A 25,139-nucleotide genomic window follows, 5' to 3' on the forward strand; every position below is an offset into this window, starting at 1 on the left:
ATTACTCAAAACTCCCCAAATGAGCTAAGGCTTACATGGCATCTTAAAAATCCAATTGAAATCCTGACATTGTTAGTAAAGTTGCATCAGGGACTGTTTCTTATTTGTCTAGCTGACAGTGTGACTGAAGAGATAGTATCTCATTATAATTGTTTAACACAATGTGTCAAAGACTCGCTGCTTAAGCCTATTCACCCTGACCAAGAGGTGCAGCAATAGTTTGATGGGCATTGTTCACTGGCCAACCACAGATTGAGTAAGATGCTGATGGCCACCTCTAGGGTATGGCGCGAGGTTCATCAAGCATGTAGCGAACATACATCTACTGCACATTGCAGACACCATCGCCCCTCTCGCAACAGAGCTGTTAAACTCCTCTTTCACCAACGGGGTGGTCCCACCCAGCTGGAAACAGGCGAGAATTAAGATGCTCCTAAAGAAACCGGGGCTTGACACAGCGGATTTAGCCAATTTTCGCCCGATCTCTTTGTTACCCAGTCTGGGCAAAATTGCTGAAAAAATAGTTAATCTACAGCTCTCAGGGTTCTTGGAAAGTAATGGGCTGCTAAGCAACTCTCAAACGGGCTTCTGCCCAGGACAGGGCACCGACACAGCCCTCATAGTGGTGGCGGAGGAGGCAAGGTGCATCTTAGATTCAGGGGGATCAGCAGTTCTGATCCTCCTGGATCTGAGCGCTGCATTTGATACGGTAGACCATGAAATATTAGTCCACCGTCTTGCTAGACTGGGCATTGTAGGATCAGCCCTAAGATGTCTGGAATCCTTTTTGAATAAATGAGCATTCAGGATTTGGGAAAATGGTGTCATGTCCAAATCTACTCCCTCCCAGTGTGGAGTTCCCCAGGGCTCGTCTCTGAGCCCTACCTTATTTAATGTTTATATGGCCCCACTGGAGGAGGTTGTAGCCCCTTTTGGGATTAAATCCATCACCTACTCAGACGACACCCAATTAGTCGTCGCGTTGACGCAACAAGCGAGATGTTCGGATAACCTTTCGGCCTGCCTCACCGGAATCTTTTCCTGGATGACTGTCTCAAAGCTCAAATTGAACGGAGCAAAAACCGAGATCTTGATCCTGGGCCACCAGCTTATATCCTTGTCCAAAGCCTTTTGGCCGACTTGTATGGGCGAGCTGCCTCTACCAAAAGAGAAAATCAAAATCCTAGGGGTCTGGTTTGAGCCCGAACTAACCTTTAGGACGCATGCCCAGAAAGTCGCGGGCTTGTGCTTCGGCCTCCTTCGGGCAGTACGGAAAGTTCTCCCTCTCCTGCCTTTTCAGTCCAGGAAACTACTGATCCAGGGACTAATTTTATCCAGACTGGATTACAGTAACGCTCTACTCTTGGCAGCGCCGGAAGCCACTATAAATATCTTGCAGCGGGTGCAGAACGCTGCAGCCAGGATGCTCGTGGGGGCCCCAAGAAGAGCGTCTGCCAAACCGTTGCTGAGAGCTCTCCATTGGCTTCCAGTTTGTGAGCGAATTGCATTTAAATCATCTTGCATTGTCCATAAGGCACTTCAAGGTAAAGGCCCACCGGCCCTGAGGAGCCTGATTCGTCCCCATAGACCCTCCCGGGCCCTCCGATCGGATTTGGATAATCTTGCCATAGTTTCCAGAGTGAGGAAGGCCCGTACAGGAGGCCGCCGCTTTTCTGTAAATGCGGCTAAAAAAAAATTGGAACACTCTCCCTAGACACATTCGGACTGAACCATGCTATCTCAAGTTCCGTAAGTCGCTTAAAACATTTATTTTCCCTAAAACCCCCTAAGTTCTGGTCCCTTTTGAGTTTTCTGTTATCAGTTAGGTAGCGCTGGGACGCTCCAGGGCAGCCATGCGCTCTAAAAATCAAATTTCATTTCATTTCATTTCATCTAGGAAAGAAGAACTATACAAAATGAATTTGGAATTATCGGAAACTGCGGCTTTGGGGAAGACAGTAAGCCATTCTGGGCATCTAATTTAGGAAACTTCATCCAGGAGCACCAGAGTGAATCCCCTCCTGCAGTAAAACATCCTCGGACCTGATTGGGTCTCACAGTTTACTCCCATACATCATATTGAGGAAGATTTGGATATGGAACTCGCCCTCCATAGCACGCTGCAGCACTCCCCACCATTTCTCATTTCCCTTCAGGATGTGAAGTTGGCTATATGGCAGAGTACGGACAGGAAAACAACAGGCCCTGATGGGGTCCCAAATAACCTGATAAAAAGTATGTCTGAATCATGGGGACCCCTGATTACTAATGTCTTCAACAGTAGCCTCACGTCCAATATTCCCCATTCTTGGAACTCATCCTCTATTGTTCTCATATTTGAAAAGGGAGATCGATTGCCTCCCAAATGCTACTGACCTATCACACTTATTATTATTATTATTATTTTATTTAGTTTTATCAGGGGCGGCTCTAGGCTCATGGCGGCCCAGGGCAGGTAGCGTAGGTAGGGGGCCGCCCGGAGGAATGCAGGCGCGGAGGCCAGTGAAGAGGGGGGGTCAGGGTGTTTGGAAGTGGAACAGAGCCGGAGGCCGCCAAATCCCTGCCATGGGCCACCACGCAAATATGTATCCATCCTATGAGCATTATTATATTAAGAATATATATTGGTGTGGAGGGACCTGGGGTTTGGTGACCCTGTGCAGGTGCACAGCTTGCACATGCCTAAGGCCGCGCTGCCTAAGGCCGCCCTTCGTTTAATACAGTGCGAACTAGACCCAAAGATATCAGGTATCAGAGCACCTTACATGTACATCAGTTTCGTTACAGATGGACACGTTCATTTCTTTTTTTTTAGGCATGAGTAGATGAAGTGATTTGCTCAGAATCACAGGATGTTGAGTGTCGTTGCTGAGACTTAAACCTGGTCCCCCAGCTTCGAAGTCAACTGCTCAAATCATTGGGTAGAGTGGTCTATGATCGTTAGTTATATGGGCTCGATATAATGATGTTCTTTTGCCTTTTCAATTTGGGTTTTGCATGGGTACAATGGAGCAGTGTCTCAATTTGGGTTTATTGGAAAGCAAATATATTCTCAGCAGGTGCTCTATAATCTGTCTGGCTTTTATGGACCTCCACTGCTTTCGATTCAGAGAACAGGACCAAACTGTGTTGATGATGTTAGAGCTAGGGCTGAATCTCCCTTTAGTGAATTTCTTGCCCTCTAACTCGCAGATCTAATAGCTAGAGTGCATTCAAGTGTCAATGGTGAAATGTGCCCCGCATTTTCTTTAAAGTGGGGGTTACGACAAGTGTGCATATTGGCGCCCCAACTTTTCATCCTTTATATTAATGGACTATACACTCATATGACTTCTAACCCAGTAGACACCCTGAAAACCGCAGGCACGCAGGTGACTGCATTACTTCATGCTAACGATGCAGTTCTCCTAGCCCGCACTCCCAATGCCACGAGGCTACCTGTGGATTGTTTTGCCTCCTTCATGATCAATCTCGATTTAGCAACCTCCTATGGAAAAACACACATCATGGCATGTGGGCCTGGCTAATCTAGGTTAACAAGATTTACAATTAATGGACAGCCACTTACCAACAACAGCAATTTTATATTTTTGGGTGCAACCTTTAGTTCAACTGGGTCTTGGCACTCTTAGCTTAACAGTTCTGGCCTTAAACTTAGTAGATCTGCAGATTCAGTATGGAATATAATTAGACCTGGAAGTAAAAGGACTATCTCCCCCCTATTGAAAGTGTATAACATGTAGTGTGTAATAACTCCTATTCATGGGGCGGAGATATGGGGCTTCTACAATACTTCCCTCTCTTTAAGTGGATAAAAATCGAATCCTCTGTAGGTCATTATACTTACTGCTGTCTACTTCTAGTTTTAACATCCACTCAGAGCTCAACCAGGGTTATATCGAAGATAAGGTGCATTTGGCTCCCCTACTGTTGTGGGTCAGTGTTTGGAATAATCCGGAGGAAATATTATGCAGGGACATTATTTCGGATTGTCTCAGCCTGGAGAAGGTTTCCTCTATTCTATGGCTGAGTTACATCCATAAAACCTTGGACACTTTGGCCCTAGCAACATTAAAAAGCAGATAGGTTAAAGGTGAAAGTTGCCTTTTTGGAGTACTGAAAGGAAGCAAGAATGAAAATTGAATCATCTAAACATCCAGTGATGAACTATTTTAGATCTGTAGCATCAGTGGAATCAGCTATTTATTTAACATTAGATCCTACACACTGGGAGCTGTTGCTCCCTTTTTGTTTCAGAGCGGGCACAATCTGTTGGCTTATGTGTTTTAAAAGTGTGCCCGATTTAGTGGGGAATGCAGTATCGTCATGCCCTTATGATAACAAATCTGAAGAGTCTTTATTGCGTGGTAACTTTTTTGCTGTTTGTACAATTTTTCACGTAAGCACTTTCTGAAGCCCATGTAAAAAAAGTTAGGGCATCATCGTATGTCGAGTAGTTCTGTTCCACCTACAATTATTGAGCTTGCCCGAAACATGTTTTAGTGTGTTTTTTTAGGTCTCGGCATCGAGACCTATTGTTATGGAGTTCGCTCTGAAGGGACCTTGAGCTGTGAACACGCCGACCAGGGTCCGTGAACGCGCACACACACAGGCAGGCATGGCCGTGCACACACAGACACACGCACACACGCACACACGCACGCACACACACACCCCATCCCTCTCTGCCCACTCCCTCTCTGCCGCCCCCCCCTCTACCCACACTCACCGGGCTCTTTCCCTCTGCAGTTGGTCAGTCATGGCAGCAGGCAGACTCGTGTCTTCTTCGGCGATCCTTCAGCTGATGTGCACGCCCACGCTGCGTCACGTGCGCGCCCACCACGCTGTTTTCACGCCCGTTGATCCTCAGCTTGTTATATAGTTTGGCTATGGACAATTAGACCACCGTTTTGCTCCGTCAATCATGTTTTCTTGGGCTGCGGTGTCTACAAGGCAAGGGGGCAGTGCACTGCACATGGATTTATCCTCGTCACGCCAATCGGTATTGTTTAATTGTATTTCTTTCGATCAGCATGTTTTTTTGTAATCTCTGGGAGAGCCGACGCTGGGACTTGAACCCCATTCCACAGTGTCAAAGTCTGGACACGGAGTGAAAGAACGTGGCTGTGCAAGCTACCACTGGACCCACTATACTCAGTTACCATGAGGTGGCGATATCTGCCACTCACTTTCCTCACTGCACCTTTGTGTTAGCCACGATGATCATAATCATTTCTATCCACTTTCATAATAGGCTTGTATTTTCAAAGATATCCTCTAATACTGAAAAAAAAATTAGGGCAATAAATATCTATACAGCAGAGTGCGTAAACACAAAATGTCATGACATTTTGCACACTGTTGCAGGTCCGCTGTAGTCAAGGAGATTGTCTTCTGAGAAGTGTTTACATCCTCAAAATGACTTTCCAGTGTAGAGGACCATTGGTGCACCTGCTTATCTGGCAATATGCATAAGGATTACTACCTATCTCACTAATATTTTATCTTCGTAAATAGTTTGTTCACAGTACATTGTAAATTGTTTTCACATCATGGGAGCTCTAAAAATTGAATTCTGTTCATCGCTTCTAAATGAGGCGCTTTTTGGCATTCTTCGACAATGCTTTCAAACTAATTTCTGCTACTGCGGTAGATGGATGGCACTCCGGAGAATATTGTGTTGATCGGTATAGCTCTATAAGCCGTGCGCGCCCCTGGTGACCCTCCCGCCCGACCCCAGGTCTGCCCAGTAGAACGGCGCTCACTTCATCCCTCTGTGAGGCAGAAGGTGAGTGTGAGTGCAGAGTGCGCAGAGTGCGAAGTAGTGAGTACAGAGTGCAGAGTAGTGAGTGCAGAGTGCAGAGTAGTGAGTGCAGAGTGCAGAATAGTGAGTGCAGAGTAGTGAGTGCAGAGTGAGTGTGCAGAGTAGTGAGTGTGCAGAGTGCAGAGTAGTGAGTGTGCAGAGTAGTGAGTGTGCAGAGTAGTGAGTGTGCAGAGTAGTGAGTGTGCAGAGTAGTGAGTGTGCAGAGTAGTGAGTGAGTGTGCAGAGTAGTGAGTGAGTGTGCAGAGTAGTGAGTGTGCAGAGTAGTGAGTGTGCAGAGTAGTGAGTGTGCAGAGTAGTGAGTGTGCAGAGTAGTGAGTGTGCAGAGTAGTGAGTGTGCAGAGTAGTGAGTGTGTAGAGTAGTGAGTGCAGAGTAGTGAGTGCAGAGTAGTGAGTGCAGAGTAGTGAGTGCAGAGTAGTGAGTGCAGAGTAGTGAGTGCAGAGTAGTGAGTGCAGAGTGCAGAGTAGTGAGTGCAGAGTAGTGAGTGCAGAGTAGTGAGTGCAGAGTAGTGAGTGCAGAGTAGTGAGTGCAGAGTGGAGAGTAGTGAGTGCAGAGTGCAGAGTAGTGAGTGCAGAGTAGTGAGTGCAGAGTGCAGAGTAGTGAGTGCAGAGTGCAGAGTAGTGAGTGCAGAGTGCAGAGTAGTGAGTGCAGAGTGCAGAGTAGTGAGTGCAGAGTGCAGAGTAGCGAGTGCAGAGTAGTGAGTGCAGAGTAGTGAGTGCAGAGTAGTGAGTGCAGAGTAGTGAGTGCAGAGGAGTGCAGAGTAGTGAGTGCAGAGTGGAGAGTAGTGAGTGCAGAGTGCAGAGTAGTGAGTGCAGAGTGCAGAGTAGTGAGTGCAGAGTGCAGAGTAGCGAGTGCAGAGTAGTGAGTGCAGAGTAGTGAGTGCAGAGTAGTGAGTGCAGAGTAGTGAGTGCAGAGGAGTGCAGAGTAGTGAGTGCAGAGTGGAGAGTAGTGAGTGCAGAGTGCAGAGTAGTGAGTGCAGAGTGCAGAGTAGTGAGTGCAGAGTGCAGAGTAGCGAGTGCAGAGTGCAGAGTAGCGAGTGCAGAGTGCAGAGTAGTGAGCGCAGAGTAGTGAGTGCAGAGTAGTGAGTGCAGAGTAGTGAGTGCAGAGTGCAGAGTAGTGAGTGCAGAGTAGTGAGTGCAGAGTAGTGAGTGCAGAGTAGTGAGTGCAGAGGGCAGAATAGTGAGTGCAGAATAGTGAGTGCAGAATAGTGAGTGCCTAGTAGTGAGTGCCTAGTAGTGAGTGCCTAGTAGTGAGTGCAGAGTAGTGAGTGCAGAGTAGTGAGTGCAGAGTAGTGAGTGCAGAGTAGTGAGTGCAGAGTGCAGAGTAGTGAGTGCAGGGTGCAGAGTAGTGAGTGCAGAGTGCAGAGTAGTGAGTGCAGAGTGCAGAGTAGTGAGTGCAGAGTGCAGAGTAGTGAGTGCAGAGTGCAGATTAGTGAGTGCAGATTAGTGAGTGCAGAGTAGGTAGTGAGTGCAGAGTAGGTAGTGAGTGCAGAGTAGGTAGTGAGTGCAGAGTAGTGAGTGCAGAGTAGTGAGTGCAGAGTAGTGAGTGCAGAGTAGTGAGTGCAGAGTAGTGAGTGCAGAGTGCAGAGTAGTGAGTGCAGAGTGCAGAGTAGTGAGTGCAGAGTAGTGAGTGCAGAGTGCAGAGTAGTGAGTGCAGAGTAGTGAGTGCAGAGTGCAGAATAGTGAGTGCCTAGTAGTGAGTGCCTAGTAGTGAGTGCCTAGTAGTGAGTGCCTAGTAGTGAGTGCAGAGTAGTGAGTGCAGAGTAGTGAGTGCAGAGTAGTGAGTGCAGAGTAGTGAGTGCAGAGTAGTGAGTGCAGAGTAGAGAGTGCAGGGTGCAGAGTAGTGAGTGCAGGGTGCAGAGTAGTGAGTGCAGAGTGCAGAGTAGTGAGTGCAGAGTGCAGAGTAGTGAGTGCAGAGTGCAGAGTAGTGAGTGCAGAGTGCAGAGTAGTGAGTGCAGAGTGCAGAGTAGGTAGTGAGTGCAGAGTAGTGAGTGCAGAGTAGTGAGTGCAGAGTGCAGAGTAGTGAGTGCAGAGTAGTGAGTGCAGAGTGCAGAGTAGTGAGTGCAGAGTAGTGAGTGCAGAGTAGTGAGTGCAGAGTAGTGAGTGCAGAGCGCAGAGTAGTGAGTGCAGAGTAGTGAGTGCAGAGTGCAGAGTGCAGAGTAGTGAGTGCAGAGTGCAGAGTAGTGAGTGCGCAGAGTGCGAAGTAGTGAGTACAGAGTGCAGAGTAGTGAGTGCAGAGTGCAGAGTAGCGAGTGCAGAGTAGTGAGTGCAGAGTAGTGAGTGCAGAGTAGTGAGTGCAGAGTGCAGAGTAGTGAGTGCAGAGTAGTGAGTGCAGAGTGCAGAGTAGTGAGTGCAGAGTAGTGAGTGCAGAGTGCAGAGTAGTGAGTGCAGAGTGCAGAATAGTGAGTGCAGAGTAGTGAGTGCAGAGTGAGTGTGCAGAGTAGTGAGTGTGCAGAGTGCAGAGTAGTGAGTGTGCAGAGTAGTGAGTGTGCAGAGTAGTGAGTGTGCAGAGTAGTGAGTGTGCAGAGTAGTGAGTGTGCAGAGTAGTGAGTGAGTGTGCAGAGTAGTGAGTGAGTGTGCAGAGTAGTGAGTGTGCAGAGTAGTGAGTGTGCAGAGTAGTGAGTGTGCAGAGTAGTGAGTGTGCAGAGTAGTGAGTGTGCAGAGTAGTGAGTGTGCAGAGTAGTGAGTGTGCAGAGTAGTGAGTGTGTAGAGTAGTGAGTGCAGAGTAGTGAGTGCAGAGTAGTGAGTGCAGAGTAGTGAGTGCAGAGTAGTGAGTGCAGAGTAGTGAGTGCAGAGTGCAGAGTAGTGAGTGCAGAGTAGTGAGTGCAGAGTAGTGAGTGCAGAGTAGTGAGTGCAGAGTAGTGAGTGCAGAGTGGAGAGTAGTGAGTGCAGAGTGCAGAGTAGTGAGTGCAGAGTGCAGAGTAGTGAGTGCAGAGTGCAGAGTAGTGAGTGCAGAGTGCAGAGTAGTGAGTGCAGAGTGCAGAGTAGTGAGTGCAGAGTAGTGAGTGCAGAGTGCAGAGTAGCGAGTGCAGAGTAGTGAGTGCAGAGTAGTGAGTGCAGAGTAGTGAGTGCAGAGTAGTGAGTGCAGAGGAGTGCAGAGTAGTGAGTGCAGAGTGGAGAGTAGTGAGTGCAGAGTGCAGAGTAGTGAGTGCAGAGTGCAGAGTAGTGAGTGCAGAGTGCAGAGTAGTGAGTGCAGAGTGCAGAGTAGCGAGTGCAGAGTGCAGAGTAGCGAGTGCAGAGTGCAGAGTAGTGAGTGCAGAGTAGTGAGTGCAGAGTAGTGAGTGCAGAGTAGTGAGTGCAGAGTGCAGAGTAGTGAGTGCAGAGTAGTGAGTGCAGAGTAGTGAGTGCAGAGTAGTGAGTGCAGAGGGCAGAATAGTGAGTGCAGAATAGTGAGTGCAGAATAGTGAGTGCCTAGTAGTGAGTGCCTAGTAGTGAGTGCCTAGTAGTGAGTGCAGAGTAGTGAGTGCAGAGTAGTGAGTGCAGAGTAGTGAGTGCAGAGTAGTGAGTGCAGAGTAGTGAGTGCAGAGTGCAGAGTAGTGAGTGCAGGGTGCAGAGTAGTGAGTGCAGAGTGCAGAGTAGTGAGTGCAGAGTGCAGAGTAGTGAGTGCAGAGTGCAGAGTAGTGAGTGCAGAGTGCAGATTAGTGAGTGCAGATTAGTGAGTGCAGAGTAGGTAGTGAGTGCAGAGTAGGTAGTGAGTGCAGAGTAGGTAGTGAGTGCAGAGTAGTGAGTGCAGAGTAGTGAGTGCAGAGTAGTGAGTGCAGAGTAGTGAGTGCAGAGTAGTGAGTGCAGAGTGCAGAGTAGTGAGTGCAGAGTGCAGAGTAGTGAGTGCAGAGTAGTGAGTGCAGAGTGCAGAGTAGTGAGTGCAGAGTAGTGAGTGCAGAGTGCAGAATAGTGAGTGCCTAGTAGTGAGTGCCTAGTAGTGAGTGCCTAGTAGTGAGTGCCTAGTAGTGAGTGCAGAGTAGTGAGTGCAGAGTAGTGAGTGCAGAGTAGTGAGTGCAGAGTAGTGAGTGCAGAGTAGTGAGTGCAGAGTAGAGAGTGCAGGGTGCAGAGTAGTGAGTGCAGGGTGCAGAGTAGTGAGTGCAGAGTGCAGAGTAGTGAGTGCAGAGTGCAGAGTAGTGAGTGCAGAGTGCAGAGTAGTGAGTGCAGAGTGCAGAGTAGTGAGTGCAGAGTGCAGAGTAGGTAGTGAGTGCAGAGTAGTGAGTGCAGAGTAGTGAGTGCAGAGTGCAGAGTAGTGAGTGCAGAGTAGTGAGTGCAGAGTGCAGAGTAGTGAGTGCAGAGTAGTGAGTGCAGAGTAGTGAGTGCAGAGTAGTGAGTGCAGAGTGCAGAGTAGTGAGTGCAGAGTAGTGAGTGCAGAGTGCAGAGTGCAGAGTAGTGAGTGCAGAGTGCAGAGTAGTGAGTGCAGAGTAGTGAGTGCAGAGTGCAGAGTAGTGAGTGCAGAGTAGTGAGTGCAGAGTAGTGAGTGCAGAGTAGTGAGTGCAGAGTAGTGAGTGCAGAGTAGTGAGTGCAGAGTGCAGAGTAGTGAGTGCAGAGTGCAGAGTAGTGAGTGCAGAGTGCAGAGTAGTGAGTGCAGAGTAGTGAGTGCAGAGTAGTGAGTGCAGAGTAGTGAGTGCAGAGTAGTGAGTGCAGAGTGCAGAGTAGTGAGTGCAGAGTGCAGAGTAGTGAGTGCAGAGTGCAGAGTAGTGAGTGCAGAGTGCAGAGTAGTGAGTGCAGAGTAGTGAGTGCAGAGTAGTGAGTGCAGAGTAGTGAGTGCAGAGTAGTGAGTGCAGAGTGCAGAGTAGTGAGTGCAGAGTGCAGAGTGCAGAGTAGTGAGTGCAGAGTGCAGAGTAGTGAGTGCAGAGTAGTGAGTGCAGAGTAGTGAGTGCAGAGTAGTGAGTGCAGAGTGCAGAGTAGTGAGTGCAGAGTGCAGAGTAGTGAGTGCAGAGTGCAGAGTAGTGAGTGCAGAGTGCAAATTTGGGCCCACAGGAAAAACAAGAACAAAGGGTTTCTGAGGGTGGCTTGCTTTTGGAGTATTACTAGTAGGGAAATGGATGTTTATCTACAGAAATGGATGCAGAGTAGTGAGTGCAGAGTGCAGAGTAGTGAGTGCAGAGTGCAGAGTAGTGAGTGCAGAGTGCAGAGTAGTGAGTGCAGAGTAGTGAGTGCAGAGTGCAGAGTAGTGAGTGCAGAGTGCAGAGTAGTGAGTGCAGAGTGCAAATTTGGGCCCACAGGAAAAACAAGAACAAAGGGTTTCTGAGGGTGGCTTGCTTTTGGAGTATTACTAGTAGGGAAATGGATGTTTATCTACAGAAATGGATGCAGAGTAGTGAGTGCAGAGTGCAGAGTAGTGAGTGCAGAGTGCAGAGTAGTGAGTGCAGAGTGCAGAGTAGTGAGTGCAGAGTAGTGAGTGCAGAGTAGTGAGTGCAGCTTAGTGAGTGCAGAGTAGTGAGTGTAGAGTAGTGAGTGCAGAGTGCAGAGTAGTGAGTGCAGAGTGCAAAGTAGTGAGTGCAGAGTGCAAAGTAGTGAGTGCAGAGTAGTGAGTGCAGAGTAGTGAGTGCAGAGTAGTGAGTGCAGAGTAGTGAGTGCAGAGTAGTGAGTGCAGAGTAGTGAGTGCAGAGTAGTGAGTGCAAAGTAGTGAGTGCAGAGTAGTGAGTGCAGAGTAGTGAGTGCAGAGTAGTGAGTGCAGAGTGCAGAGTAGTGAGTGCAGAGTAGTGAGTGCAGAGTAGTGAGTGCAGAGTGCAGAGTAGTGAGTGCAGAGTAGTGAGTGCAGAGTAGTGAGTGCAGCTTAGTGAGTGCAGAGTAGTGAGTGTAGAGTAGTGAGTGCAGAGTGCAGAGTAGTGAGTGCAGAGTGCAAAGTAGTGAGTGCAGAGTGCAAAGTAGTGAGTGCAGAGTAGTGAGTGCAGAGTAGTGAGTGCAGAGTAGTGAGTGCAGAGTAGTGAGTGCAGAGTAGTGAGTGCAAAGTAGTGAGTGCAGAGTAGTGAGTGCAGAGTAGTGAGTGCAGAGTAGTGAGTGCAGAGTGCAGAGTAGTGAGTGCAGAGTAGTGAGTGCAGAGTAGTGAGTGCAGAGTAGTGAGTGCAGAGTGCAGAGTAGTGAGTGCAGAGTGCAGAGTAGTGAGTGCAGAGTAGTGAGTGCAGAGTGCAAAGTAGTGAGTGCAAAGTAGTGAGTGCAAAGTAGTGAGTGCAGAGTAGTGAGTGCAGAGTAGTGAGTGCAGAGTGCAGAGTAGTGGGTGCAGAGTGCAGAGTAGTGGGTGCAGAGTGCAGAGTAGTGGGTGCAGAGTGCAGAGTAGTGAGTGCAGAGTAGTGAGTGCAGAGTGCAGAGTAGTGAGTGCAGAGCAGTGAGTGCAGAGTGCAGAGTAGTGAGTGCAGAGTAGTGAGTGCAGAGTAGTGAGTGCAAAGTGCAGAGTAGTGAGTGCAGAGTGCAAAGTAGTGAGTGCAGAGTGCAAATTTGGGCCCACAGGAAAAACAAGAACAAAGGGTTTCTGAGGGTGGCTTGCTTTTGGAGTATTACTAGTAGGGAAATGGATGTTTATCTACAGAAATGGATGCAGAGTAGTGAGTGCAGAGTGCAGAGTAGTGAGTGCAGAGTGCAGAGTAGTGAGTGCAGAGTGCAGAGTAGTGAGTGCAGAGTGCAGAGTAGTGAGTGCAGAGTGCAGAGTAGTGAGTGCAGAGTAGTGAGTGCAGAGTAGTGAGTGCAGAGTAGTGAGTGCAGAGTAGTGAGTGCAGAGTAGTGAGTGCAGAGTAGTGAGTGCAGAGTGCAGAGTAGTGGGTGCAGAGTAGTGAGTGCAGAGTAGTGAGTGCAGAGTGCAGAGTAGTGAGTGCAGAGTGCAAAGTAGTGAGTGCAGAGTGCAAATTTGGGCCCACAGGAAAAACAAGAACAAAGGGTTTCTGAGGGTGGCTTGCTTTTGGAGTATTACTAGTAGGGAAATGGATGTTTATCTACAGAAATGGATGCAGAGTAGTGAGTGCAGAGTGCAGAGTAGCGAGTGCAGAGTGCAGAGTAGTGAGTGCAGAGTGCAGAGTAGTGAGTGCAGAGTAGTGAGTGCAGAGTAGTGAGTGTAGAGTAGTGAGTGCAGAGTAGTGAGTGCAGAGTGCAGAGTAGTGAGTGCAGAGTGCAAAGTAGTGAGTGCAGAGTGCAAAGTAGTGAGTGCAGAGTAGTGAGTGCAGAGTAGTGAGTGCAGAGTAGTGAGTGCAGAGTGCAGAGTAGTGGGTGCAGAGTGCAGAGTAGTGGGTGCAGAGTGCAGAGTAGTGGGTGCAGAGTGCAGAGTAGTGAGTGCAGAGTAGTGAGTGCAGAGTGCAGAGTAGTGAGTGCAGAGTAGTGAGTGCAGAGTGCAGAGTAGTGAGTGCAGAGTAGTGAGTGCAGAGTAGTGAGTGCAAAGTGCAGAGTAGTGAGTGCAGAGTGCAAAGTAGTGAGTGCAGAGTGCAAATTTGGGCCCACAGGAAAAACAAGAACAAAGGGTTTCTGAGGGTGGCTTGCTTTTGGAGTATTACTAGTAGGGAAATGGATGTTTATCTACAGAAATGGATGCAGAGTAGTGAGTGCAGAGTGCAGAGTAGTGAGTGCAGAGTGCAGAGTAGTGAGTGCAGAGTGCAGAGTAGTGAGTGCAGAGTGCAGAGTAGTGAGTGCAGAGTGCAGAGTAGTGAGTGCAGAGTAGTGAGTGCAGAGTAGTGAGTGCAGAGTAGTGAGTGCAGAGTAGTGAGTGCAGAGTAGTGAGTGCAGAGTAGTGAGTGCAGAGTGCAGAGTAGTGGGTGCAGAGTAGTGAGTGCAGAGTAGTGAGTGCAGAGTGCAGAGTAGTGAGTGCAGAGTGCAAAGTAGTGAGTGCAGAGTGCAAATTTGGGCCCACAGGAAAAACAAGAACAAAGGGTTTCTGAGGGTGGCTTGCTTTTGGAGTATTACTAGTAGGGAAATGGATGTTTATCTACAGAAATGGATGCAGAGTAGTGAGTGCAGAGTGCAGAGTAGCGAGTGCAGAGTGCAGAGTAGTGAGTGCAGAGTGCAGAGTAGTGAGTGCAGAGTAGTGAGTGCAGAGTAGTGAGTGTAGAGTAGTGAGTGCAGAGTAGTGAGTGCAGAGTGCAGAGTAGTGAGTGCAGAGTGCAAAGTAGTGAGTGCAGAGTGCAAAGTAGTGAGTGCAGAGTAGTGAGTGCAGAGTAGTGAGTGCAGAGTAGTGAGTGCAAAGTAGTGAGTGCAGAGTAGTGAGTGCAGAGTAGTGAGTGCAGAGTAGTGAGTGCAGAGTAGTGAGTGCAGAGTAGTGAGTGCAGAGTAGTGAGTGCAGAGTAGTGAGTGCAGAGAGTGCAGAGTAGTGAGTGCAGAGTGCAAAGTAGTGAGTGCAGAGTAGTGAGTGCAGAGTAGTGAGTGCAGAGTAGTGAGTGCAGAGTGCAGAGTAGTGAGTGCAGAGTGCAGAGTAGTGAGTGCAGAGTGCAGAGTAGTGAGTGCAGAGAGTGCAGAGTAGTGAGTGCAGAGTAGTGAGTGCAGAGTAGTGAGTGCAGAGAGTGCAGAGTAGTGAGTGCAGAGAGTGCAGAGTAGTGAGTGCAGAGTGCAGAGTAGTGAGTGCAGAGTGCAGAGTAGTGAGTGCAGAGTGCAGAGTAGTGAGTGCAGAGTGCAGAGTGCAGAGTAGTGAGTGCAGAGTGCAGAGTAGTGAGTGCAGAGTAGTGAGTGCAGAGTAGTGAGTGCAGAGTAGTGAGTGCAGAGTGCAAAGTAGTGAGTGCAGAGTGCAAAGTAGTGAGTGCAGAGTGCAAAGTAGTGAGTGCAGAGTGCAAAGTAGTGAGTGCAGAGTGCAAAGTAGTGAGTGCAGAGTGCAAAGTAGTGAATGCAGAGTGCAAAGTAGTGAGTGCAGAGTGCAGAGTAGTGAGTGCAGAGTAGTGAGTGCAGAGTAGTGAGTGCAGAGTAGTGAGTGCAGAGTAGTGAGTGCAGAGTAGTGAGTGCAGAGAGTGCAGAGTAGTGAGTGCAGAGTAGTGAGTGCAGAGAGTGCAGAGTAGTGAGTGCAGAGAGTACAGAGTAGTGAGTGCAGAGTAGTGAGTGCAGAGTGCAGAGTAGTGAGTGCAGAGTAGTGAGTGCAGAGAGTGCAGAGTAGTGAGTGCAGAGTAGTGAGTGCAGAGAGTGCAGAGTAGTGAGTGCAGAGTAGTGAGTGCAGAGTTGTGAGCGCAGAGTTGTGAGCGCAGAGTGCAGAGTTGCGAGCGCAGAGTTGTGAGCGCAGAATGCAGAGTTGCGAGCGCAGAGTTGTGAGCGCAGAATGCAGAGTTGCGAGCGCAGAGGAGTGAGCGCAGAATGCAGAGTTGCGAGCGCAGAGGAGTGAGCGCAGAATGCAGAGTGAGTGTGCAGAGCAGTAAGTGCAGGTGCAGAGCGGTGTGTGCTGTTGAGTGCAGAGCGCTGTGTGCTGTTGAGTGCAGAGCGCTGTGTGCTGTTGAGTGCAGAGCGCTGTGTATTGGCAATGTAAATGACAATGTCATTTGTTTATGATTTAAAGAAAAAAAAAGAAATGTCATGAGCAATGCCAATAGCTCTTCCTTTAATGATGCCGAGACCATTGCATTGTAAATGCTTGTTTAATCTGCTAGAAAAGCTAGAAAAACAATGGATGGGTGATTATGATGATTTTTCTCTTGTTGTCCAGCGCCTATGACAACTAACGGAGGATAACTGTGATGTGACATGTGAATTGTTTTCATTAAGTGTGGTTTTATCGCATTTCTAAAGAACTATTTAGGATGTATCGTAATTCTTTCTCTTTGTGGTGCATTTTCTGTTATTCACCTATTTTATGTATTGCAAATCCATTTGTCTCACATATTTATTCTGTGACTTCTTTTATGACCTATATCGGTAGAATAAAGATGTGTTTGACTGATTGATTGGTTTCAGTAGAATCCAGGGAGTAAGTATACTCCCCAGTTTCTCACGTCTTCACAATGGGCTACAGACACAAGTCCTTGAAAAGATACTTTATCCACATCTTGCGGTTCACACAGTTCTTTCCATGAATCATCCTTCCTCTTGTCTTCTCTAACCCCAGTGCGAATCTCACTATCAGTAGTCTAATATATAACAAATGCCTATTCACTAACTGAAAGAAGGCTTCAGGCAAGTGAGAGCATCTGCAGTTAAGAGAAAAACATCTCATACTAAACAGCAGCTCAGTGTGAAAAACAGGCCTTTCAATGCTAATACATAAATGGTGGTTAATATGACAACAACAGTTAGGCTAACTTAGATCGCACATTATGTCAAATTTTTTAAAGTATTTTTTATTGTCATTTGTCATTGTAACACTTCACAGTGGTGTATTGCATAATAATAAGACATTGCATAGCCATGCTATCAGCGTTTATCTGTCTAGGTCAGCCATTAACACCTTGGCTGCTTGAGATATTCCCCTGCTGTGCTGAAGGTCAATAGAAACGGGTGTGGTCATGACGAGCTCAGCTCGTCATCAGCACACGAGCACTGTGCCTCATGACGAGCTCAGCTCGTCATGAGCATGGAAGGAGTTAAGGATGTCACCTTCATTGTACACTTAAACTTGTGAAGAACGCCTTGCTTTTACGAAGGGGGAGGGTGAATACACACCACAGCTGAGCAAAGGATCAACATTCAAGAGAAATTGGAGTGCCAAATACATAACAGGAAACCAAAGGAGCATATAACCAACAAAACATAGAAATATAAAGAAACAGGGTGACCTTGCACATGAAAACGAGTCAATCTGCTTCATATCGGCATCCCTCAACATGAGTGGGCAATGGCTTTCAGTTATCAGGGGTGCAGGTCCACGGGATAAGGCCTGGGAGGTCATCTACACCCAGTGTTAGGTCAGATACCCCTTGTGGCCTAGGTCATGCCCTTTAACCAGTGAACAATGTAATGGGGCTTAGTCATTTTCCGCCTCCTCCTCAGGGTAGTTTGAGAAACTGGGGTCAAGTGGAGCCTCTCAAATCATCCCAAAGCCACTCTTTCTCTCTGTTCTTCCGGCGACCCAACCATCTCCTCTTCAAGTAAGTCATTGTTCTTCCCTTGGTTCCCCCCCAGGGCCAACCTCAAGGTGTTCCCATGACACCAGCACCTTGGTCCATAGGTCTGCAATAGGGCGAGCTCTTACCCTTCTGGCCTCATCTCTGGTCAATACCCTTTCCTCGGCTCTAGCACACTGGGTGACATCCTCCCTCAAATTCTGGACCCTGGGACCACCAGCTGATTTCCAAGACATAGCTATTTGCCTTTTAACCAAAACTAATACCAAGCCTATACACCGTGTGCCAACTTTCTGTGAAGTGAGCCTCTGGAACAACCCAATGATACACACCTCCACGGAATAAGGGGGGAGTGACCGAGTGCGGTCTACAGGGTCATGAGTATTTCCCCTCTATAGGGTTGTAGATTGGGGCAGCACCACACCATATGTATAAAGTCAGAATCCAGGTGACCGGATCTGGTGCAGGTGCGAGGCTCTTCCCCATAAACCACCTGGATTTTATGCGTTGTCATGTATATCATGTGTATATAATTGAACTGGAGGTTTTTCACCTTTGTATTCCTAGAGATCTTTTTCGGGGAAGCCAAAATTCTCTGCCACTTTGAGTCTGACAGGTCTTGCGCCAGAATCTATTCACATTTACTCCGGGAGACAGCTAAGGCACTATGTACCATTGTTGCAAGGGATTGATAAAAGCAGGTCACCAGGTGTCCAGGAGATTCCTTAGTAACCAGAGATTGTAGGACAGCATGAGTTGCGGTCTCTTCCCGATCCCCAGAGCCAGTTCTAGGATTTATGGGGCCCCGGGCGAAGTAGAATGTGCGAGGCCCTCTAATTTACATAAGTGACACCTTAGGGCTCTTGGAAGCTGTTTTGTGCAGACTCCTGGGCCGCAGCTCCCCTCTCTGCCACCTACAAGCACCTCTTTCACAGCTCATATTGGGCTGAAGGTGTGGGAAGAGCTTGGGGGCTGAGCGTTAAAACAGTGGGGTTGCTAAAGCGCTGACAATGGGCATCCTGCAGTGTCGCTCAATGGGCAGCCAGGCAGGAGGCCTAATTGCAGGACACACCTGCAATTAGGCCTCATTGCAACTGGCACAAGATGAGGTGTCCCCGTCCCCTAGGCCTCCCCACAACATCCTGGAGAGTCCCATGGAGGGGGCCCCCTCCTGTAAGCGCAGTTGCAGACACCTTTCTTCAATGGGATCTGCAAGGGCACAAGAGGTTTGGTGGTGCGTTGCACTGGTTCGGGCCCCATGCTGGTGGGCTGAGAGCAAGGCCCTGGGCAGCTGCCCATACTGCCCATGCCTAGTGCCAGCCCTGCCAATCCCCTGCCCCAAGTCTTGCAGCATATGTGTCAATGCCTCATGCATAAGGAATTGGCCTGTTGGCAAATCAAATTGCTCCATTAATTCATCCAGTGGCACCAGGGTGCCCTGTTGATAGCAGTCACCAACAGGGACCAACATCCATTCAGGCCGACATTTGCCAGGCTGTAAAATAAGAGAGGGGTTCCCCGTGAGGGAGGCCCTAAAAGGCAGTGCTGGTGCATACAATAGTGTCCCTGCAGTCCTCAAGGCACATCTGCACCAGCACTTTAATGCCACAGAGAGTAGCATCCTGGGCGTTTGAACACTGCCGATGGGCAGAGCAACATGGCCAGAAGGGCCTCCATATGTATCGAGAGCCAAATCACCCCCAGCCTGCCCGACTAGGTCGGTCAAGCCACAACACAAGCCACTGAAGTTGTGAAGCCAAAAAATATCATTCGAAGTACGCTCAAACCTCCCTCCTTCAAGGGGCACCGAAGAACTGCCAAGGACACTCTATGTCAACAACTGTCCCAAATCAGGGCACACACCAGGGTGTCCAATTGTTTAAACCAAGGGATCTGTACTCCCACCGGTAGATTTACAAAAATCTAGAGGAGTGTTACGAGCATAACTATTTTAGTGAGTGAAATCCTTGCCATTATGGGCATCTTAAGGGATCGTCAGAAGGTGACACAGGTCTTTAAATAACGTAGGGTCTTTCCCAAATTTGTCTCTCGAAGATCTTCCAATTTATGAAAAATGTGGAAACCTAGGTATCGAAAGGAGGTGAGCGTCCACACCAAATCGCAAGGAAGGTCTTGTGGCTGCACGACCTCTGGGGCAACTGGAAAAATGTGTGTCTTGGTCTTCTTGACCCGCATCCTGGACACCACCTCAAAACTTCGTAAGTGTCCCTCAGGTAAAGAAGTATATCAGGTACATAGAGGGAGATGATGTGTTCTCGCCCTTCAACTATGATGCCAGAGCCCTGACTTTCTCGCCAGATTCTACATAGACTTTGCACTTTTATTCAAATACATTTTTATTTGCAATTGAAGAAATGTGCTGTAGCAGGTTTAAGTGTATCTTGCTTAAATGTAAGTGCCATCTCCTAAAAATAAGCATTCCATTACAATCTCGATATCCAGGTTCCATTGTCATGATGGGTGTTCTATAAAATCCCACGTTTAGTGAGTTCAACTTAAGCTCTCCTTCTGGAAGAAGAAGTTTCAGTACTCTTCTTCCAGAGTAGGCCAAGGAGAGTAGGGTTGGGTATTCAGCATATCTCCTTTGTTCACGGAGTGCTGTGGGCTTGAGTTCTGCCGCAGTCATTAAGAAGATGATGTTTTTCTTCCAGGTGAGAAGTTGATCATGTTTCAACCTTAGTTAAATCAATGTCGTATGCACAAAGCATATTTTACTGTTCCATTCTGAGTGCTGGGGCTCACAACTAGACACACAACATCATGGCTATAAAGACCTGGGCACGGAAGGATCAAGGGTGTGCAGTACATGTACAAGGGAGATCCCTGTACCTTGTTGTCAATAATGTAACCCACCTTCTTGGAGCTACACATATATGGTTAACCGACAATATCATGTGTACTTCAACATATTACACACACAGACACACAAACACAGACACACACACACACACACACACACACACACACACGCACACACACACACACACACACACACACTTGGTCCAGGCCATTTCTGCATTGTTATCCCCAAACTTTTTGTTGGCTTTAGGACTCTGGGCACTTTGCAACTGCTAAAGGGTGCTAAAGTGTATGTGCTCTCTCCTCCAAACATGGTATGATTGGTTTACACCTGTTTGCTATATTTGATTTATTTGGAAGTCCCTAGTCAAGTGGTATCCTATATACCCAGGGCCTGTGAATTAAATGCTACTAGTGGGCCTCCAGCACTGCTTGTGCCACCCACATACGTAGCCTTTCAACCCTGTCTCAGGCCTGCCTCTGCAGGGCCGGTGTGTACAGTTTACTGCCACTTCAACTTGGCATTTACACCTACTTGCCAAGCCTTAAACTCCCATTTCATTACTCTTAGGTCACCTCTAAGGTAGGACCTATGTAGCCCTATGGGCATTGTGCTGTGTAAGTAAAATGTAGGACATGTGACTTTATGTGTGGCATGTCCAGGTAGTGACAAACCACCCATGTTGTTTTCCACTACTGTGAGGCATACTCCTCTTATAGGCTAGCATTGGGAATCACCTTATATAGGTTTACGTGGTAATTCCTGACCAGAAAGGAGTGGGGTTGCCATAGTTGGTATGTTCAGAATAGGATGAGGAGGATGATTGGGATGTTTTTCTGGAAGCGAAAGCTCATCTTCAAAATAAACCCAGTGATGAGCCAAGCATTCTTCTAGAACACTTCAATTTTGTCAAGAGAAGACAAAGCAGTGATGAGTCCATGGAGGATTATTTGTCTGTTTGAGATATTTAGCTACCAACTGTAATTTTGGTCCTTCATTGGTTATTTATTTATGCAATCAGTTTATCTATGGCTGTTCATCTAAGAAAATACAGGAAAAGCTGCTGTGATTTAGAGACCCGTCTCTAAGTGAAGCTTTAACACTGGCTAAAAGCATAGAAAGCTCCATTGAGTCTTCTAGGTTTAAGGGTTAGGAGATGATTACTTCTACTCCTGTACACATTGTTGATAATGAGGAGGATGTCAATGTTGTAAAATCTAAAAACACATTTAATAAGTTTGTTAACAAAACTGCTACCTTTTGTTTCAGGGGTGGTTCAAAATCTCATATAGGTAATTCACCACATTCTCTAGCTGTTGGGAAACGTTGTTTGAAATGTAAACAGATTGGTCATTTCCACACTGTATGTAGGATGGGCAAAAAATCAGACCAGAGTTAATAGTTTGGAAGTACCCTTGGACACTGAGGCATCGGATTTATCCAATGTATTACTTAGTCTTGATGTCTTGCAAAATTCTGATGCAGAAATTAAGGATCCTATTTGTCAAGTAACTATAGGTGGGATTCTCACTCTGAACATAGTGTGTGACTCTGGTGCTCCCATCACCAGTATTGCTGATGTCTTATGTTATTTTAATTGGGGTGATGGGGTACATTTGCATGGTTCTGATGTACATCCCGAAGCCTATGGGGAACAAGAAATTGACATGGTGGGATATTTCTATGATCTCATAACTTGTTTAGGTAGGACTTTACAAACTAAGATTTACGTTAGGACAAATCTATTGTTGGTTGAAAGGATCTTGCCTAGTTAGGAATTTATTTGGTTCTTGGTGGTGATCCTCCAGTCAGGATCCATGATTTTCCTGTTGCCCCAGTGTATTCTCTTGATTATTCTGGTATGGCATTATGGAAAAAAAGATTTCCTGCTGCGTTTAATGACTCTTTGGGTTGTATGAAAAATTATTTGCATACAAGTGTGTTAAAGAAACGTTCAAGTCCTGTAGCTCAGAAAGTTCATCCTGTTCCATTGAACATCAGAGATGAGCTTAAGTCCCTGTTTCATAAGATATTATCTGAAGGGGTGATTGTTAAGGCGGAAGCGTCCAAATGGGTCAGTCCCATAGTTATTGTACGCAAGAAAGATAAGAGTATTAGATTATGTGCTGACTTGCACAACCCCAACAAATACATTGTTGTTGAGAGTCACCCATTACCTAAAATTCAGGAGTTGTTGCCAAAATTGGTGGTGTGCTGTACTTTTCCCTTCTGAATTTAAAGTCAGTGTATCACCAAATCCCTCACCAGCCTGACTCTCAAATATTTACCACATTTGTTATGCCTTTTGGGGCTTACAAGTTTACCATACTTCGTTTTGGACTAGCTTCTGCGGCCAGTGTTTTTCAGAGACTGATGGACACTATCCGGGAGGGTATCAGTGGGGTGCAGGTCCACCAGGATGATATTCTCATTTTTGCTAAAACACTGGCTGCGTATGATGCCGTCCTGGGCCAAGTTCTTGGCAAGTTCACTGAAGCTGGCATTACTCTGACTGGACAAATGTCAATTTAATGTACAAGAGTTTGATTATTTGGGTCATTCTGTAAGCGCAAAAGGTATTTCGCCAAAACGTTCACTGATCAACGCTATTCAAGATGCCCCCATTCCCAGAAATAAGGATTCTCTTCGCTCATTCCTGAGTTTGAGTGAATATTACTCCAGGTTTGTGGATAGGTATTCCTTTATCATGCAACCACTGAGAGAGTTACTAATGATGGATGTAATGTTCATTTGGAATGACGACTCACAGGTTACCTTTGAAGCTGTAAAAAAATCACATCGTTTCAGCGCTGGCACTTTCTCCTTTTCAGTGTGATAAGGAATGCATCCTTACTGTTGATGCCTGTCAAATTGGTGCGGTCATGTCACAAATTATTCAGGGCAAAGAGCGCACAGTTGCCTTTGCCTCACGCTCTCTCTCCACTGCGGAATCATGTTACAGCATCGGTTTTAGTAATGTTCATGGGCTGTGGAAAAGTTTAAAATGTTTTTATGGGGACAACATTTCACCATGTTCACTGATCACAGACCTTTATTACATTTGTTGAAAGGCAACGGCTCTGGAAAGGCCTTGTTTCGCTTAGTAAGGTTATTATCCAGATTGCATGAACACAATTTCACTTTAAAATACATTCCGGGTGGGAAAAATGTCAGAGATGACTGTCTTTCTAGGTTGCTCATTCAGGATGATTTTGGGGAAGAAATTAATAATGAGGAGTGTGTAATTGCACTAGTCTATGATGTTGTTTTCAATTCTTCTTCTGCTTGGCAAGAAGAATGGCTGAAGGCCTCTGCTTTGGATCCTGTTTTGGTTACTGTGGCAGGTTTTTGGATAAAGGGTAGGCCTAAAGTGAGATGTGTGGAGCCTTCCTTGCGACCTTTTATACAAGTGGCTGATGAGTGGGCTTTGGTTGAAGGAGTGTTGGTTAAAGGACATGGTTGTGTGCCACCCTCTTCACTCACGCTGTCTCTCATCTAGGAGGCTCATGGTGGTCATTTAGGGGTTTCCAGCACTTGCAAGTCTTTGAAACAATTTTTTAGGTGGCCGTCTTTGGAGGCGCAGGTTGAAAATTTGTACAGGATTGTTCAACCTGCCTGGTGTCTGACAAGCACTGGGAGAAAATTGAGACACTTCTTATGCCGGTTTCGTTGCCTGAAGAAGCTTCATTTGTTAAGGAAAAGGTTACCCAGACGGTCATTTTATCCTGACTGGGTCAGGAACATGAACAAGCAAGAATCTCATTAGTGGTTAGAAGGTGTGGCTGCTCGGGTTGCTAAAAAGCTAGTCTAGTCTAAATTGGTTTTGGATCACAGACATAGGGTCCGTGTGGGTGATTTGAAGGTCAGTGACTTTGTGTTGGTAAAGATTCCAAAAAAAGTGGAGAACGGAGAGTCCAAATGGTCTCTTCCTGTAGTGGTTAAGAGAGTTTACAAAGGATCTGCATTTTTAAAAAGCAAGGACTGGTGGAATAAAAGGAATTTGGGAGAGAAATCTAAGGAGCAAGATTTAAACATTTCTCACACAAAGAAAAAGGAGTATTCTGACTTCTTAGATTTCTCTGGATCTGTCTCTGCTGGTCCAGGTTCCAGCAATCCTTGTCTTGAACTAGAAGGTGTTGGTACCAGTTTGGATAGGTCTACCTCTTTACTTCCCATTGGTGACAGTTTAGTAGAAGAAGCTTCCTCTTCTGTTTTGCAGAGATTTCCACGAAATGTGGGTATGTGGGTATGCCTACTATGTGGACTGATCCATTTGTTGCTGGTTTTCACCGCCCCTACTTGTGTTATACTGTGCTTCTTTGCTTATTTTGAACGTTCTTGCGCTCTGCTCATGCATGCATGTGAGCGGTGTTCTTTATTCTTCACCGCTCTCGCGTCCAGCATACTGTGTGTGTCAGAATGGAGAGGTTTCCTATGTTCTGTTTCCCTTTGACCTTGCATCAGCTGCGCAGATGCATGTTTCCATTCAAATAGAGAGAGCTTTATTTATACAGTGTCCAGGACAGTTAGGTCAGTTCCTGCCTGGCTGTTGTGCATCTCTGACATGCTGTTGTGAGCTCCATATTCCATGATGTATTAATGAGTACCTTTGGATTTTTACCAGCTATCTTACTTTCTTCTTCATTCCTAAGGTGGCACCTTCCTGCCTGGATCTCTTTACCACACTCCACTTGCCTGGAGGAGATTACCGGCACCGGCAGCACTGGCCCTTAGTCTGAGAACCATTGATACTCGCAGCGAACCCTCACAAGGTATTTGACACATTCATCAGACGCAGGCGGGCCCTCACCTTGCAGAGGCTTGTCCCCATCCCACAATTTCAAATACATTTATTAGGGGGTTATGTGTGTTCGGACGCGAGTGGTCCCCGTGTTGGTGCTACAGAGCTCCCCATTGTAGCTATATCGACCGTACAGCTCGTGAATCTCCCAGCGGGACCCTATGCCTAGTAAAAGAAGCGCACCAGACCTGAGTGGTCTTGAGGAGTTTGCTGCACTCCTTGCAGCTAAGTACAATTTTGCTTTACTTTGGCTGATAACTGGATCAGAGGAGTCCCGGAATTACTGTGCTGCACTCCACACAGCTCAATGTAAATACCTTGCTTAATTACAAGGGACCAGACCCGAGCGGTCCTGACATTTTTGTACTGCGATCCTCGGAGTTACAAGATACATACTTTTCGATACAACCCAGCCCCAGTGGGACCTTAATTTCCCTAAAAAAAGCGCAGCAACTTTTAGGGCCGCAGTATTGATCATGTTCTCCAAAATACAGTAAAGGCCCTAAAAGGAGCCCAGTTTTAAAACACTGCTTTTGATGTATTGAAAAGTCAATAACTCCTAAGTTACCTATCAGATGTTTGTCCTATGGGTCTCAATTTAATAATATAAATATTTCCTATTTTTCTAAACCTGTGTGGAGTCTTTTTGTGGCATATTCAGTGTGTTACCCTGTGTGTGTGTGTGTGCGTGTGTTGCACAAATACTTTGCTCATTGCCTCTAATGAAACGCCTGCTTGCTCTGGGCCAAGCTACCAGAG

This window comes from Lissotriton vulgaris, chromosome 6, assembly GCF_964263255.1.
Source record: "Lissotriton vulgaris chromosome 6, aLisVul1.2, whole genome shotgun sequence".
NCBI classification, from domain to species: domain Eukaryota; kingdom Metazoa; phylum Chordata; class Amphibia; order Caudata; family Salamandridae; genus Lissotriton; species Lissotriton vulgaris.